Source organism: Rattus rattus, chromosome 18 (genome assembly GCF_011064425.1).
Source record: "Rattus rattus isolate New Zealand chromosome 18, Rrattus_CSIRO_v1, whole genome shotgun sequence".
Taxonomy (NCBI): domain Eukaryota; kingdom Metazoa; phylum Chordata; class Mammalia; order Rodentia; family Muridae; genus Rattus; species Rattus rattus.
The window spans coordinates 23,462,710-23,479,967 of record NC_046171.1 but is presented as its reverse complement, the minus strand read 5'-3'; the positions used below and the strand labels follow the sequence as shown (position 1 = coordinate 23,479,967).

At 43.7% G+C, this 17,258-nt stretch overlaps 1 protein-coding gene and 1 pseudogene across 2 annotated transcripts in view; one reads left to right on the top strand and one right to left on the bottom strand.

Moving 5' to 3' along the window:
• Window positions 1–342: 342 nt before the first annotated feature.
• LOC116887393 lies at window positions 343–777 on the bottom strand (annotated as a pseudogene).
• A 16,016-nt stretch (window positions 778–16,793) lies between these two features.
• The window catches only part of Herc4 (HECT and RLD domain containing E3 ubiquitin protein ligase 4), a 72,125-nt gene continuing 71,660 nt past the window's right edge, over window positions 16,794–17,258 (top strand). Inside the window, exon 1 of one of the 2 annotated variants that reach the window (XM_032889161.1) lies at window positions 16,794–16,901. The gene's annotated coding sequence lies outside the window, so the exon portion shown is untranslated. The remainder of the gene's footprint in view (window positions 16,902–17,258) is intronic. The other variant, XM_032889162.1, reaches the window with a different exon arrangement.

Genomic DNA, 17,258 nt, shown 5'->3' with positions numbered 1-17,258 from the left:
AACTTTAAAGGAGAAACTGTGGGAACTACATACATAAGGAATTCTTAATGTGAAAATATTAATACTCTTCCATCAATGCCTGGCTCCTTGCCAGTGAACATGCCCTTTTTTTTTTTTTTTTTTACATACTATGTGCTTTTAATAGCTCATCACTGGTAACACTTCATAACCAAGAGTAAGTTAACAGGCTAACATTTAAAAATGTAGACTTTTATAAGTGTACAGGTCAGCTTGTGGGGGAAGTGACCAAGATACATAAAGTAGAAGATTCAAGTGACCACCTGGAGTTTCTATACTTCATTCTGCTTACAGAATAGTTATTAAAGTTGTCTAAAATATGACTTTTCATTTGACATTGTGGAAGTCCTTTATTGTAAAGCTAATCCTTCTGCCTGGTGACAAGCAGCAGCCACAATGACGATCACTCTGGACCCCCATGCTGGATAAATTCCATTTCCTCTTGAGACATAGGTTTCCTCCTGTCTTTCTGAGGTAATGATTTTATTATTTCTGCAGTGTCTGGTGGCCCCTGTTGCATCAATAAAACTGGGGACATATTTCCTTTACAATGCTGTGAAATTACAGAGGAGTGGGAGGGTAGCGCAGCAGATCTCAAAGCTTCTGAGGCACTCACTGAGTTTAGGTTTGTCTTTTCTGTTAGGGAACTTTGTTAATGGAGCATGTGGCTTCACTTCCTGCACGACCCTGGTGGTGGAAGCCATCTTGCTGCCCATCATGACCCCCAAGTAGGGGCAGCTTCCCGGGCACAGGCGAGCGGCAGAAGTATCGGGAGTGGGCAGAGAGTGGCACATGTTAATCACCACTCTTATTGCAAAAATGTATCTTAAGCCCGGTGTTTGTTAGCACTGTGTATCTGTAATCCCAGTACTCTGGAAGCAGAGGCGAGAGAATCACCGTAAGTTCTGAGGTGCTTTGGACCACAATGTGAGTTCTGGGCTAGCCATGACTTTACTGCAAGACTCTATTATTAAAATTGTTAAAGTAAGAAACAGAAAAAAAAAAAAGTGAGAGATCCATTATCTGGTCTGCGGTGTAAAGTCACAGGTGGTGAAGTTCCTGTACTTGTACTGAGCCATAAATTTAAAGAAAAGCCAACGGCTGAATGGGCCGCCTAAGACTGATGACTCAGGCCCTGCTGCAGTTTCGGGTTTCCAGTCTGACTCGGGCCTTGGCAGCTTTTCTGAGGCTGACAACAAGAATGCCAATTAGTGCCAAGAGTGATGAACTTCTGCAACATGGGGAGGGGGAGCTGTCCATGCAAGATGTGAATCAGGTGACTTAAACCAATCCTGATCAACCAAGTTCGGACTCACACTGAAGATAAACAGGAAAATGTTTCTATCTCGTTACTGTGCTCTGGAAACATCTGTTTCTGAATTCTGGATTGTCAACTGAACCACTGCCAAGGGGCTAAACATAGCTAAAGTCTTTAAATTATAATTTGATCTGTCAGGTCAGGTATCAAACAAGACCTGTGTAGCCAAATAGAGTGGTGACAAACGTCAGAGCAGGGACATCAGTCTATGGTATGTGTTTTATGACAAAAACGTAATAATTGACAGTATTAGTATCTTTTTTTCCCTCATTTAATCTAAATAAAGGATGTATGTCTAAGTGTAGCCGTCAACACAGACTCACAAAACTATTCTTCAATTTAAATGATTTATAGGGGAGAAACCTTGGAAAGTGAAGAGACTATCTTAATTTTTTCATGGTCCTGAATTGTTCAAAAGACTAAGTTAATGCATATTAATGGCTCCGATGGAACAAGATACATCGACATAGATCTACCAGATAAATGCTCCCAAAGACAATGGCAGTCAACGGGGAGAGATGTTAAATACACCACAGTAGTGTTCTAAGACCATAACTAGAGCTGCTTGGGTGGCATGGGGCGGAGGACTCACACCTTTAACTCCAGGACTCAGGAGGCAGAGGCAGGTGGATCTCTGAGTTTAAAGGTCAGCCTGGTCTACAGAGCTAGTTCTAGTATAGCCAGGGCTACCCAGAGAAACCCTGTCTCCGAAAGCAAAACAAACAAAAGTCTATTAAGAGGCCAGCAAGGTGGCACCGCAGGTAAACACTTGTAGTGCAAGCCTGACCTCCTGGTTTAATCCTCAATTGCCAAAGTCCACTTAAAAAGGCCAAATGTGCTGCCGCAAACCTGAAACCCCAGCGCTCCTACAGCAAAGCGGGAGGTGGAGACGGAACCATCTGGAAGCTCATGAGCCAGTTAGCCTGTAGTAAATATTCAGACCAGAAACAACAATTGCAAAGTGGAAGAACACTGACTGATTCCTGAGAGCTGTCCTCTGATCTTTACATGTGTGTGGGGGTGTACACTTACATGCACACACATGTACACACATACCACTAATAAAACTAATAAACTAATAAAACAGAAACAAGAAAAATGAAACAGAGAGAACCTGCTTCATAGTGGTGGAAGGCAAAAACTGACTCTGAAAATTGTCCTCTGACCTCCATAGTGTACCACAGTAGGCATGTACCCACACATGAATGGACACACACAATAATAAACAAAAATAGCCAGGCAGTGGTGGTACACCTTTTTAATCCCACGATTCAATGAGATCTAGGGCAGCCAGGGCAGTTACACAGAGGAACAGAGAAACCCAGTGTCTCTGCTGCCCTCTCTCTCTCTCTTTCTCTCTCTCTCTCTCTCTCTCTCTCTCTCTCTCTCTCTCTCTCTCTCTCTGAATGTGTGTGTATTTGTGTGTGTGTGTGTGTGTGTGTGTGTGTGTGTGTGTGTGTGTGTGAAGGCATGTATTCAGGGGTCATGCCAGAAGCCAGCGTAGGGTGTTTTTCCTTATTACTGTTCACCTTATTCTCTCACTGAACCTGCAGCTCTCTGATCATCTGACTGGCTGGGAGCAAGCCTCAGGGCCTGCCGCTGCCCCACCCTACACACACAGCATACACAAGGTACTATGTCAGGCCTGGCTTTTTAGATAGTTGCCTTGAATCAGAACTCAGGTCTTTGTGCCTATGCAGCAAGCATTTTACCAAGCCATCTCCTCAACACCTAAGCTGTACTTTTAAAAGCTTCTAAAGTCAGGAGTGATGGCAACTGTCTATAATCTCAAAACCTGCTGGACTGAGACAGAATGATTTTTGAATTCAAGACCAGTCTAAGCTATACAGTGAGATCCTATCATAAATAAATTTTCATATTATTTATTAGTAAATACTTCTCATGTGGGTGTAGGGTTTTCATAGAGTAAAAATAGTTAAAACAAACAAAAATGCTTCCTAGCCCCTTCCCCAGCGTCTCAAGGACACAAGGAGGAAAACTTGTCATCTGGCTGTAGCTGGTTGACCGGATCTATATCCATTCAGTTAATAAGTGCAGATATCCTGTGCTCTGTGCAGCTAAATCCCAGGAAGTGATGGGGATGAGAGATGCAAAGGGCAAAGAGAGAAATGGTCAGCACTGCTCACTCTGCCGCTCCAAACAGTGGAGATGGGAGCCCAAAATCAACAGCCTGGCACTGTAGGCTGTGGATCAGCTACTTGGTTTTCCCTGCCTAGCTGCGCTCTTGGCTTTGGGTTAGCACTTGATCTTAGCCAAAAGGAGAAGCGATGCTTTGAGTTTCTTTATGGGGGAAACAAACAAGTTGGCAAACAAACAAACAAACAAACACACCATGCCATAAGATTTACTTAGAGCCTTTTTGTCTCTACAAATCAACAGATTGGGGGTATGTGGCATTTGCCTTTATTCTAGCATTCAGAAGGCAGAGTCAGGAGGATCTCTGTGAACTCAAGACTAGCCTTGTCTCCATAGTGAGTTCAGGCCAGCCAGGGCTACACAGTGAGATGCTGTCTCTGAAAACAAACAAATAGGAAGTGTAAACGAACAACTTGGAATTGTGGCTGGTGGAGTACCCAGGCAGAAGGCCCAGGTTCGATCCTCAGGAATGAGGGTGGCGGGGGTGGGGGCTACTTTGAGAATTTTGGGGGTAAAAACAATGTTTATGAGTCTGAGCTTGGAAGGCTGAAGGCCAGACAGTGGAACCTGTCAGTTTTGTCAAGATAATTACAAGCTACAAGGTCTACGACAGTCAACCAAGTGGACTTCCCTAGAACTCAGTCCTGTAATTCAGTACGTCATATTTAGCAGGAAACAAACATCTCCAAGGCAAGTGTGTCATGGCGACCTTGCCATAAAGAATTGAACTGTAGGGGGCTGGAGACATAGCTCAGAGGTTAAGAGCACTGACTGCTCTTCCAGAGGACCTGAGTTCAATTCCCAGCAACCACATGGTGGCTCACAACCATCTGTAACGGGATCCGATGCCCTCTTCTGGTGTGTCTGAAGACAGTTAGTGTGTACTCAAATAAATAAAAAAATTAAAAAAAAATAATTGAACTGTATAAGCAATGGACATGGCATTTTACCTAGTCCTATATTCTTGCCACATCCCCACCCTGTGTGTGTAAATATTCTTTCCTTGTACTTTCAGTGTTAAACAACTAATTATAACATCTACTCTATGCCTTTTACATGAGTGCTAGGATCCAACTCATGGCTTCATTTGTTACAGTAAGCACTCTTACCCTTGGAGACATGTCTACACCCCCCACACACACACATACACACCGGTATTACTATTCCCAGTCTAGACCTGCAGATAATTGAGGACCCCAGATGCCACTTGATGTTAGTTCGAACTTGACTTTACGATTGATGCTTCCTGGTCCAGAACCTGAAACCACTTCCACAGCTTTTATGAAACACTGTCATAGCTTATGTGCTTTATGTGGATACAACTGTATCCCCCTTTCCCACTTTTATAAGCACATACTTACTGATTCGTCTGTTTAAAGCACTCTGCTCTGTTGAGGCTGTCTTCTAATCTGCTTTGTGGGTTTAATGTTATGATTAGATGTCTAACGTTGAAAGTAGAAGGAAAGAAATAGTGAGTAAGATGCTAATACTTAGCATACAGCCCAGACACACTACCCTCTTCATGATTCACTTACAGAATGTATAACCAAGCTGTGTGTGGTGGCCCACACCTTTAATCCCAGCACTCTGGAGGCAGAGGCAGGCAGATCTTGGAGTTCTAGGCCAGCCTAGTCTACAGAGTGAGTTCCAGGTCAGCCAGAGCTACACAGAGAAACCTTGTCTTGAGAAATAGACAAACAGAATGTGTAACCCGAGAAACTATACCTATACCTCCAATGATATCCTAAACAGATATGTGTCATTAAATCAGATCTTCCTTCAGACTCTCATCAAATACAAATCATCATTGGGACTTGAAGGTGGCTCAGGAGTTAAGAGCACTGACTGCTCTTCCAGAGGACCTGGGTTTGATTCTCAGCAACCACAAGGCAGCTAACAATCATAACTGTAACTCCGGCCTGAGGAATTTGGTACTCTCTTCTTCAGGCAATATAAAACTGTGATGTACAAATATACATGCTGGCAAAACACCCATATGTATAAAAAAGTAAAAATCCTAAAAGTCATCGTTGAGAAACACTCAACCCTGTGCTGCCTTCACAAGTGAACAATCTTAAAGGCTATGGGTGTTCACTGCCAGTGGACACTAGAGGTAATAGTGAAATCAATGGCCAATACTTCAATGGAGGAAGTTACTTTTCTCTTGCTCCACACTTAAGTATCTTAAAAAGAAACACACTACTACTACTACTACTACTACTATTACTACTACTACTACTACTAATCAGGATTCCACTTATATGAAAAGCCCAGAATAGACAAATCTACAGAAGTAAATATTAAGTCAGTGGTTCCTTGGGGCTCTGGACCCAAAGATGGTGGAGGGAGAGAGGGCTCTGTGTGTGTGTGTGTGTGTGTGTGTGTGTGTGTGTGTGTGTGTGTGTGATGTCCTAAAACTGTTTAATAGTGGTTGTAATTTGCACAATCCTGTAAATATTTTCAAACTCACAGAAATGAATACTGTGAATATGTGATTGTATTGTATGTGTATTATAGTCCATTAAAGTTATTGTTTTAATTCTGAATTCTGTTATTCCTTTGTTCCTTTGTACAATCCCTTCATATTAAGCCTGGGAAGATCCTTTTTCACTACCTCTGGAAAGTTCTAGCATCAATGAAAATTTGTAGCTTTTAAAAAAGAAAAAAGACATATGAAAATAGATTCCAGAAAGGCACAGAAAGCTATGGATCGATGGGCTAGAGCTTCATCACATCACCACATCTGTAGTAAGGACAGTGGAAGCTAGGTAAGATGGACATATATATTCTCAGGGCTTGGGAGGGTGAGGCAGAAAAGTCAAGAGTCTGAGGCCTATCTGAGCCACAGAATAAGACCCTGTCTCAAAACCAACCTGCCAATGGAGAATGATAGGTTACTATCTTGACTGAGAATGGTTTGCAAATCTAATCATGCATTCATTCATTCATTCATTGACAGAGTCTCTCTCAGAGAGTCCAGACTGATTTCAAACTTGCTGTGTAGCCAAAGCTGACTTGAACTCTTGTTCCTTCTATGCCCATCTCTCAAGTGCTGCAGCTATCAATTACAGTAGATATCAATGCCTAATTCTTTATGAAATACCTCAGATAAAATTCTAACTCTCTAAAAAAGGAGTCTGTCATCGGTTCTCAGTCAGCTCAACTGTTCTGTATTTCAGCCATGGAGAAGGTTCCCTGTTGCCTCCACTGGTCTTGTCTACGTCACGTTGAATCCTTCTGGCTCTGCATTTCCTTATCCCTCTCTCATCAGTGGCATCTTCCACATGCTGCACAGATTTTCTCAGGCATTTTAGCACTTGAAGAAGGCACATGCTAGAGAGCCCCAATTCAGTAGTGTGGAAGTGGGCGGTTTGGATGGAGATATGGATTAAGAATGGATATGAGATTTCTAGTGTGGATCTCTTAATAACTAGATCATTGAAAGCACCATCCATTGGTAAAAGCAAACCTTTCAGGTCTCTGGATGTCCTCCTAAGAAATCTTCCCACCCCCACCCCCACCTCTCCTTTCCTCTCTCTTCTCTCTGAATATGCTAGCCCACATCTGTAATCCTACGAACCAGGAGGCTGAGACAACTAGATGGTAAACTTGAGGTCAGCCTGGACTACAAGTGAGACCCTGTCTCAAAAACAAAACAAAACAAAAAAATCACAACAGAAAGAAGAATGGACCGGCATGTGGGGGGAGGGGGACGGGGATGGAGGGAGGGGAGAGGGGTTTGTGGGGAGGGAGGGAGGGGAGAAGGGAGGGAGGAAGACGACAGAGAGGGAGGAGGTTGCTTTAACCCTAGTGGGGACCTTACCTGTCACCAGCAGAGGCTTTAGAGGCTAAAGGGGGTTCCTCTGGGAACTCCTCACTTGTTGAGGGCGGAGAAGGCTGCCTGGCTTCCCCTCCTGGGCTTGCCCATCCTGCTAATTTTAGGCTGCTTCCTCATGCGGCTGCCATGAGTATCAAAGCATGCGGCTCCCCTCAGAGGAGCTATTTTCTCCTATGAGCTTCATTTGTTTGTTTCCAACTTGTCTCCCTTCTCCTCCCCCACTGTGGAACTGAGCTATTACACTGAAATTTTGTGTATATATATATTCCCCCCTCCCCCGGGGGGTTTGTTAGCAAACACAAAGCCCTGGGTTCAATCCCAGCATTGAAAAAGAAAGAAAGAAAGAAAGAGAGTGAAAAAGAAAAATGTGAAAAACCCTTTCAAAATTACATTTACTCTGAATTTAATCCTGCATCCAAGAGACTAAAGCAAACTTTTCACACTGGATTTTAGCTATTTCTGCCAGTAGCCAGGTTTCTAAGTCATGCTTGTCTAATATGTTTACTAGACTGCCCTGAGTCACTGAAGCACACAGAGGAATGAAGCGGACCGGGGTTTACTGGTGAAGTCTTGGTACCAGGATATTTATCATACTTCCACTACGTCGGGTGTCAGTAAGAGAAACCCGGTTCCTCAGAAGGCACATAGATATTTCAATACGTAAGACCGAAGGCTACGTATCTAACAAATTCCGGCTTAGACTCGGATTCTAGATAATGAAGGGATTTGTTTACTCAGTTTGTCAGTAATGGATGTGGTTATAGTACTAGGTACTAACTGAGTTGTAGCCGCCATCACTGTCCCCGCCCCCACCCCTCCCATAGAAAGGTTGCAATCCAAACAGGAAGCACTGCTTAGATGACAAACACAAAACGTACTGATTGTTGTTCACGGTCTTCTCTGAGGTCTTGTCTTTGCCGCTAGAGATGTTGCATCAAAACATTTTCATAGGCTTAACAAAGATTCCTAAGAACTTGTTTCTTCTTTTTTAAGTAATAAATGGGTTGGGCCGTTGAGATAAAGGTGTTTGCTGCCGTGCCTGATGACCCAAGTTTGGCCCTCAGAATCCACTCTGTAGAGGGAGAGAATCAACTTCCCAAATGTGTCCTTGGACCTCCACATGCATGTTGTGGGCATGTGTACGCAGCCACACAACTCCACATACAATAAATAAATAGACTTAGGAAGATAGACAATCAATTAGTCACCAAGCTTCTGACTGTAACAATGTAGATTCCGTCAATCTTGAGGATACGTGGCTAAAGAGATCCAAGTTCACTGGATGTGGTGGCCTAGGCTCTCAGCACATGAGAGGACGTGGCTCGAAGAGTCCAAGCAGCCTAGGCTATGGAGGGAGTTCTGTGGATACTGGTCAGTAGCAGAACACTTGTGGAGCATGCAGAGGACCTGTGTGGGATCTTTTGAATCCCTCCTACCACACAAAGTGATAGCACCAAACAGTATTTCAACACTATAACAAACAAACAAAATAACATTTATTGTTCTGTGGGGTTTTCATTTTGTTACCAATGCTGTCAAAAGTTGTAAGTGGGAGCAATTTGAAACCCCTCTTTAGAGTTTAGCCTGCTGAGCAAAGCTTCCTGTTACAGACGGAACCCAGGGCTGAGCATGGTGGTATATGCCTTAAATCCCAGTACTCTCTAGAGGCAGAGGCAGGCAGATCTCTGTGATTTGGATCTACCCAGATAGTTCCAGGCCAGCCAAGACTCCATGATGATATCCTGCCCCTCCAAAGTTCAACAGATACAACTGGTTTGTTGTGGTGGAGGAACACACAGCATTCTGATTTGCTTCATAAAACCCCCTTTTTTGTTGTTGTTGTTGTTTTGTTTTGTTTTGTTTGTTTGTTTTTTCTTTTTCTTTTTTTTTTTTTTCAGAGCTGGGGACCGAACCCAGGGCCTTGCGCTTCCTAGGCAAGCGCTCTACCACTGAGCTAAATCCCAAACCCCAAAACCCCTTGTTTACAGAATACATTTCCTTTGATTTAATATGTATATAGATTTTACAAGCAATGTGGACAGCATAGCATTTTTCTTGGTCTAACATTTTTGTTATTTCAGTATGGTTAACCTGTATTAGACAAAGTGAAGGGGACAACTATAATTTATCTCCTAGAACACTGAGTTCTTCTGGTCGCTATTGCTCAATCCCTTAGCTATCAGTTCCTATGCTGTGTCTGTAAGAGTACGGTTTCCAAATGCCAATAAATATCTGCTTATAAAAATACCAATGCTGGCATGCCCAGTGGGGAAAGACACTGCCTGGTGAGTAGTCTGAAGACCAGAGTTCAATCCCCAGGTCCCACACCAAAGAAGGAACCAATTTCTGAAAGTCGTCCTCCGATTTCTACACACACTCACGTACCTCCCTACCACCCCACCACTCCCAACACTAAATAAACATGTTTTAAAGCTTGAAAGAATGTCAGTGATTTAACCTGTCTGTCTGCCTTCCCTTCTTCCTTTTTTTCCTCCTCCTCCCCTCCCCCCCTTTCTCCTTCCTCTGTCTCCCAAATACCAGGATTAAAAGCACATGCCACTATGCATGTGGACAACCATTTTTTTTTTTGTTTTTTGTTTTTTACTTTTTACTTTTCCAAAGGAGGCTGACCTGGATCTGCAGGTACAAGCTTGCAGTTCCAGCATGCCAGGAGGCTCTATATAGCAGGAGAGTCAAGATTGGAGCTACATAGCAAGTTTGAGTCCAGCCTGGGCTATACAAGACCTTGTCTCAAAAAATTTTAAAACATTAAATGAAGCAAAACAGAAAGGCTGTCCACCACCATCAACAATGACAATAACAAAAACAATTATCAGTAGGCATTTAAAAAAAAATAACCAGGGCTCAGTGTTGGTGGCGCATGTCATTAAGCCTAGCACTAGAGAGGCAGAGGCAGGCAGATCTCCTGGTCTGGTTTGAGGCCAACCTGGTCTTCAGAGCAAGTTCAAGGCATATAGAGAAACCCTGTCTTGGACTCCTTCTCCAACTCCCACCCCCAAGTCCAATCAAGTATCTGTATTAGTGGTGTGTGTGTGTGTGTGTGTGTGTGTGTATGCATACATGCCATATGCCATGAGTGTGTAGAGGTCTGAACACCTTTAACCACTGGGCCATCTCATACCTACCCCATCTCCCACACTTGTAGTACTTTGGTGATGTCCATTAATAAGAACTCACAGAACGTCCATGTTGTGATTGTCATGAGATAGAACGATGTTAAAACAATAGTTTATCATGCAGTTAAGTCTTTGTTTTTTAACTGTTGCGAAAAAAATAAAACCAACAAAATAAAGTAAAACAACAACAACAAAACCAACAAGGCAATTCGAGAGCATCTTCTGATAAGGATGTGTAGTCTCAGCTGGAGCGATGACCAATCTCAGGTGCATGGACACCCCCCACACTGATGGAGGGCCACACCACACGCCATTCTTTTGAGTTAAGTCTGCTTGACTGTATGCTGAATTTCTGCAATTAGCTAATGGGAAACAGAGAGTCACATAGTTATTAAAAGAGACCGTTTTTGAGACGGTTCTGGCTTTCAGGATGTAAAGATCACTGCCGTTTCACACAGAGACCGTGAGAAGAAAAGTCAGAAAGTAAATTTGGACTGACAGTGGAGGCTGGGCTAATTGTAATGGGGAAAGTGGAGAAGGTGCTTGCAATAAATACTCACATGTATAATTTTTTATGTTGTTGATTTAGTGGAGTATTTCATAAGAATATCATCAATAATATTACTTTTAATGTGCCAGGAGTTGTTTCTTTATTTTTCTTTTTGCTTTTCTTTTTCTTTCTTTCTTTCTTTCTTTTTCTTTCTTTCTTTTTTTTTTTTTGAGAATAGTACCATTCCCGCCATCCCCTGCCATTACAACTAATGAATTTTTTGAGGTATGTTCTTATGTAACTCAGGCTAACCCTGAACACCATAGCTAGCCAAAGACAACCTTGAACTGATTCCCCTGCCTCCATTTCCCAAGTCCTAGGTATATCTGCATACGGCACCATATTTCAATTATAGATGCTAGGCAGGCACTCTACCAACTGCACTTCATTCTCAGCTCAAAAGGCTTTTTAATAATGATTCAAAAGAAAGAAATACTATAATGGGCGGGGCATGACTCCTAGCACCGTAATGCCAACACTTGGAGGTTGAGCCAGGTCCAATGCAGGAAGAGGACGACCTAGTGTGTTTCAGGACAGCTAGGGTTATAGGGTTAAAGATTGTGACTAAGAATGGCCCCAAGGCTCAGAGTTGAATGCTTGATCACCTGGGAGTGGCTCAATTTGCAAAGAATTAGGAGGTATGGCTTGGTTGGAGAAAGTGTATCACTGCAGGTGAGCCACCCCAGGCTCAGTTTCTCTTCATTCCTGCTCTCCCAGTGCAGACTATGGGTCAAGAAGAACTCTGAGCTCCTTCTCAGTCACCACATCTGTCTGCAGGCCACCATGCTTCCCTCCACAATGATGATGGGCTAATCTCTGAGACTGTACACAAGGTCACTGTTAAATGTTTTCTCCTTTAAAAGTTGACTTCTTATCGCTCCTCAGCCTTTTGGCTAAGATCAAGTGTAAAAGTTGACTTCTTCATGGTATCTCAGCAATAGAACAGTGTCAGGGACACTGTCTCAGAAAAATGTAACAAGGGGCTGGGCTGCTCATGCAGAGGACCTCAGTTTAGTTCTCAGCACCCACGTGGTGGCTCACATCCATTACTCAATCTTAAAGGGATCAGACACCATATCTGGTCTCTATAGACACCACACACCCTCAAGGTAAACTTACTTGTAGGCAAAACACCTATATACATAAAATAAAAGTCACTTAAAACAAAACAAAAGGAGCATTTACTGTAAGTCACAGATTACTCTGCTTACAAATTCATCTGAAATCGCTCACTGGCTGGAAGGCTCAATGGCTAAGAGCACTGATTGCTCTTGAGGGAGGGAAAGGAGGGAAGGGGAAGGGAGGGAGGGAGGGGGAGGGAGGGGGAGGGGGGGTCCTGAGTTCAGATCCCACTGGCCACATGGTGGCTCACACCATCTATAATAGGATCTGATGCTTTTTTCTGGGGTGTCTGGGGAGAGTGACAGTGTACTCACATGGAACATATCGATAAATCTTTAAAAAAAAAAAAAAAAAAAGAAAGGAAAGAAAAAGAAGTGTTTTCACTCACAGTGCTGGGAGTGTCTACAGGTTCTTCCAGGAGGTAATTAAAGTAAGTCACAGGGAAATGACCTAACCCATTATGATTCAAGGCTTTACAAGAACAAAGAAAGGATCTGGAGACAAATTAAAAAAAAAAAACAGACAGGTGACCTCAGAGCAAGGAGGTAGGTGGCTCTTTGCAAGCCAAGAAGGAGGTTTTTTTTTTCTGTTTTGGTTTGTTTGTTTTTTCATCCCTAGAAAAACAAAACAACAAAAACAAACAAACAAACAAAAGCAAACTGCCTACACCTTCATCATGGACTTCCAGCTTTCAAAACTGGGATAATAAATTACTTAGGTGGTGGTTTTTTCTTTTGTGGTAATGGGGATGAAACCCAGATTCTTGCACTTGCACCCGCTAAGCAAGCACTGTGCCCCTAGCTATAACCCAACCCTAAATTATGTAACTTATGCTATTGAATAATTCTGTTACTTAAGATGCCCCATTTGTGGTATTTTGGTAGTTTTTGAAACAATATAAAAACATCAAGACTGGGGCTGGAGAGATGGTTCAGCGGTTAAGAGCATGGACTGTTCTTCCAGAGGGGACCTGGGTTTGATTCCCAGCAACCACATGGTGGCTCACAACCATCTGTAATGGGATCTGATGCCCTCTTCTGGTGTGTCTGATGACAGTGACAGTGTACTCACATACATACATAAATCTTAATCAAGATTTTTTTTTTTTTATCAAAATGCATTATCTGTTCCTGCTGTTTTCGCCTCCACCACTATTAATTTGGATCACTGCAAAGTATGAGGACTTAAACCTTCTTCACCTCTCACGACCTCAGCAATTCTGATCTGTTCCACACCAGACAGTCCTTTTCCCCTAGACCATAGGTTGCTAGACTCCTCTCCTACCTCAGCATGAATTTTGTGTTCATGCCCTACTTGACTGTCTGAATTATACCTTCTACCTGCTTCCAAACACATCTACTGCTACTGTGCTTGATCTACAACCTTCTTTCAGTTCCTCAGAAACACCAAGTTCTTTCCTACCTCAGTGGCTTCATTCAAGGTTAGAAGACCATTTTGGATTTCTCATTTCTTCCTAGGGATTGGATCTCTACCTAAGAGTCATGTAGGCTTGTGAGATTCATGTATGCTTGAGACTAATGTACACCAGTGAGACTCAGCCATACCAGTGAGACTCGTGTACAAGCTTGTGAGACTCATGTACACTATTGAGTGTAGCTGAGGATAACAGCGAATTTCTTATTCTATTGCTTCTACCTCATAAGTCTTTCCCATTCCTTCATTTTCCCTTTTTTTTTCTCTGAATTATTTTATGGGTTTGTTTTGCCTGCACCTCATGTTCGAGGAAGTCAAAGAAGACATCAGATACCCTACAACTGGAGTTATAGGTGCTTGCGAGCCACCATGTGGGTACCGGGAACTGAACACAAGCCCTCGGCAAGAGCAGCCAGTGTTCTTAACTATGCGCCTCTCTGGCCCCTTTAGTTTTCATTTTTAAAGGCAACTCCTCCATGGAGACTTTCACTACCCATCCTATATAAAGGATTTTCAGTTGTCTCCTTTATTATGGCTTGCAATGTACTTCTGTTTGATGGTGGTCCTGACAGAAAAATGAGATCTTGTCTCAAAAAAAAAAAAAAAAGCACAATATGAAAAAAATTAAGCAATGAGACGAGAAAATTTATGAGTGCTCACACACTCCAATGCTGAAACTATGCTTTCTTAAATATTTTACCATTTTATACTGTAGTGCCGGGGAAGAGTTGAACCCCCCCAAAAACCAGACAGGAGCCAATCTGATGTAACACAAAGCAGGGCCTTTATTCTATTCCAGCTAGCTTGGGCCCCTCTAACACACCACCATCACACAGGACAGTTTTGGTGGTGGTGGGGTGGTGGTGGTGGTGGAGCCCCGAATGTCTATGGGGCAAGGGTTTATAGTAAGTAGCAAGAAGGCAGTACGTGTACAAGCATCTACTTGGAAAGCTACTGTGGTCTTTAACATAAATGGCGGGAGCTGGCAGTCATATCATAAACTTAATTTCTGTCCCCCTTCTTCATTGTTGGTCGTTAGGCAGGGGGTGGGCTTGTAACCTGGGGGTGCAGGTTTGTTGGGGGAATAACCTGGAGAGGCTGGTCTGTTGGGGATTAGCCTAGAAACTGAAGCTAGGCTCGGGTTTTGCTGGGGGGCAACTTGGAAACTGATGTTAGGTACTAGTCTGTTAGTTTACCTGAGTTCAAACTTAGGTCAGGTTCTCTAAAATGGAGTCTGGACTTAAAAAAGATTTGGCCTCTCAATACTTCTCTAATATGCTGGGGTAGTCTGCAACCTTAACTTAGGGACCCTGTGTGATCTTCTTGGGAAAGATCTTTGTAGATACAATTGCTTTAAGACAATGGGTTCATAATGCATTAACATGGGCCCTGATCCAGTTGCTGGCGTCCTTAGAGAAAGGGAAACTTGAATATGGACATCCAGGAAAAACAACAAGTGTAAGGTAGAATCAGGACCTGTAGCAATCACCGGAAACCAGGAATGAAACATGGAAAAACATTCTTCCCTTGAAACCAAAGGGAATCAACCCAAGGCTGACTTTCAGACACCCTCCAACAGCTAGAATGTGATACAACAAATTTCTATTGTCTTAAGACACTTTATTTGGGGGTAATTTGTTGTAGTCCAGGAAATTAATTTACATATACCAATCTGTAATCATCACCTAATCTGAAATATATTTTTCAATAAAAACAACCAACCAACCCAACCTACTGTGGAATTGGTTCATGCCAAAATACCAGGTTCTCATATGGTATTAGCCAGGTGCTATGGCCTATGCCTGCAATCTCAACTACTCTAGAGGGAGGATCCACAAGTTTAAAAGACAGCCAACCTTAACTTTGGTGCCGTTCTTAGTGTGCTAAAGCACCTAGTAAAACCATAACGCTATGTAAAAATAACTATACAGTTTTAAAACTGCATTCTTTTAAGGTCTCTTGTTTTTAAATGAGGCTGTAATTTTATTTATACATATCCTCTGCTGGAAAGGTCTCGTGCCTCATTCACTTGTGCAGCCCCCTCTTAAGCTAGCAGCACAGTTGTTTTGCATGGGACTACCCCCAACCCCCTGTGCCTTCTTCAAGATTGACACAGACTCATAGATTGATAGCTACCCGGTTTCCTCCTAAGGATAAAGAAGGCATGGAACCTGTGTTTAAAAGGTTAAAATGTCAGCAAGCTACTCCACGCTCTTGGTCTTGGCGTCTTACCGAGCAAATATTTTTTTTTCTTGCCCCAACAAATTGTCCTCTAATTTGAGACACAACAGACAGATTTTAGTATCAAGATGATGTTAAAATTGGCCTGTGAAATCTGAATTTCGTTTTCATGAAGCAGAAAGTGTAACCGTAAGCTTTGTTTTTCTCCGAGTGAAATAGGCTGGGTAATTTAACCTCATGTCTTCCAAGGAGTTAGCTGAAAATGTGAACCAACACTGTTCCGGAACCTGAAGCAAGGACGTTGATATTTAGTAAGAATAGGCTAAGCCATTGCTCCGATATATCTCACATGCTCAAATTAGGTCCAGGTGAGTTTAAGGGTTTAAAATGAGCCACTGGCTATTCTAACCGTGTTTGTGATGGTTTCATCTGCTACTTCAAACCAAAATTAGGAAAGGTGGAATAAAATTATGAAAAGACTAGATCCAACAAGAAGAAAGACAGTCCAAAATGAAATTTTCACTAAGTAGCCCTTGCCAACGCCGAAGCATTGTTAAAAAGTAATAATAAAATAAAAAAATTAAAAAAAAAAAAGAAAATATATTTGACAGCTTCTAACCCTAAAGGTTACATTAGTGTTTTAGAGCCGGGAACTGGGACACTGCGCAGGCTCCTGGGTCCGAAGGACCCTGGGAAGCCTCCCGCGCAGGCGCGCGCGAATGGGGAAGTGGGCGGGGTCGCGCATGTCCCGCGGTTCACTTCCGGCCAGCCCCTCCCCCTCCCCCTCCCCCCGCGAAACCACCGCCCCTCTCCCTTGTCGCCAGCCTCTCCCTCGGCTCTCTCCACCCCTCGTGTTCTCCGCCCTGCTCGCCACCAGCCCTTCCCCTCCCGCTCCATCCGGGTCGCTGACGGCTGTCTCTCGGTCCGGAGAGTGCAGGCGGCAGCTTCTCTCTGAGGAACCTGGGAAAGTTTCACCGGGGAGCCGGGCAGCAGAGGCAGCAGTGCTGCGGCCGGGACGCGGGAGGAACCGTGGTAATCGCCGCGGTCGGCTGAAGGAGGAAGGTCTCGGGAGCCGGAGAGCTGTCCTGAGGTCCAGGGAGCGGTCGTCCTCCATCGCCTAGGGCTCTCCCTGTCGTGAGGGACCGGGTGAGTCGTTGCCCCGGTGGGTTCGGGGTAGTGTGACGGAGGCGAGCTCCGCTGGGGCCTTGGTGAAGGGCGCCAGCGTCTTCAGCGTTTCCCGGAGCTGGAGTGTTGCACTGTCCTAAGGGAAAGGGTCTCCCTGGGGCCGAGGCTGTGGGGGCCGAGCCCGGTGGGGCGGACTCTCCCCGATTCGCCAGTAGCTGGTCGGTCCGCGAGGATGAGTGTGTGCAGACCATTCCTCTTCTCCGGGCCGCGGGAGCTGATCGTGTGGTGCATGGTCAGGGAAAGAGGAAACCAAACTGCTTTCCGTTCTCCTACCTGTTGCTGACGTGAGAACGTCTTTCCAATACCGGTTCTGACTTT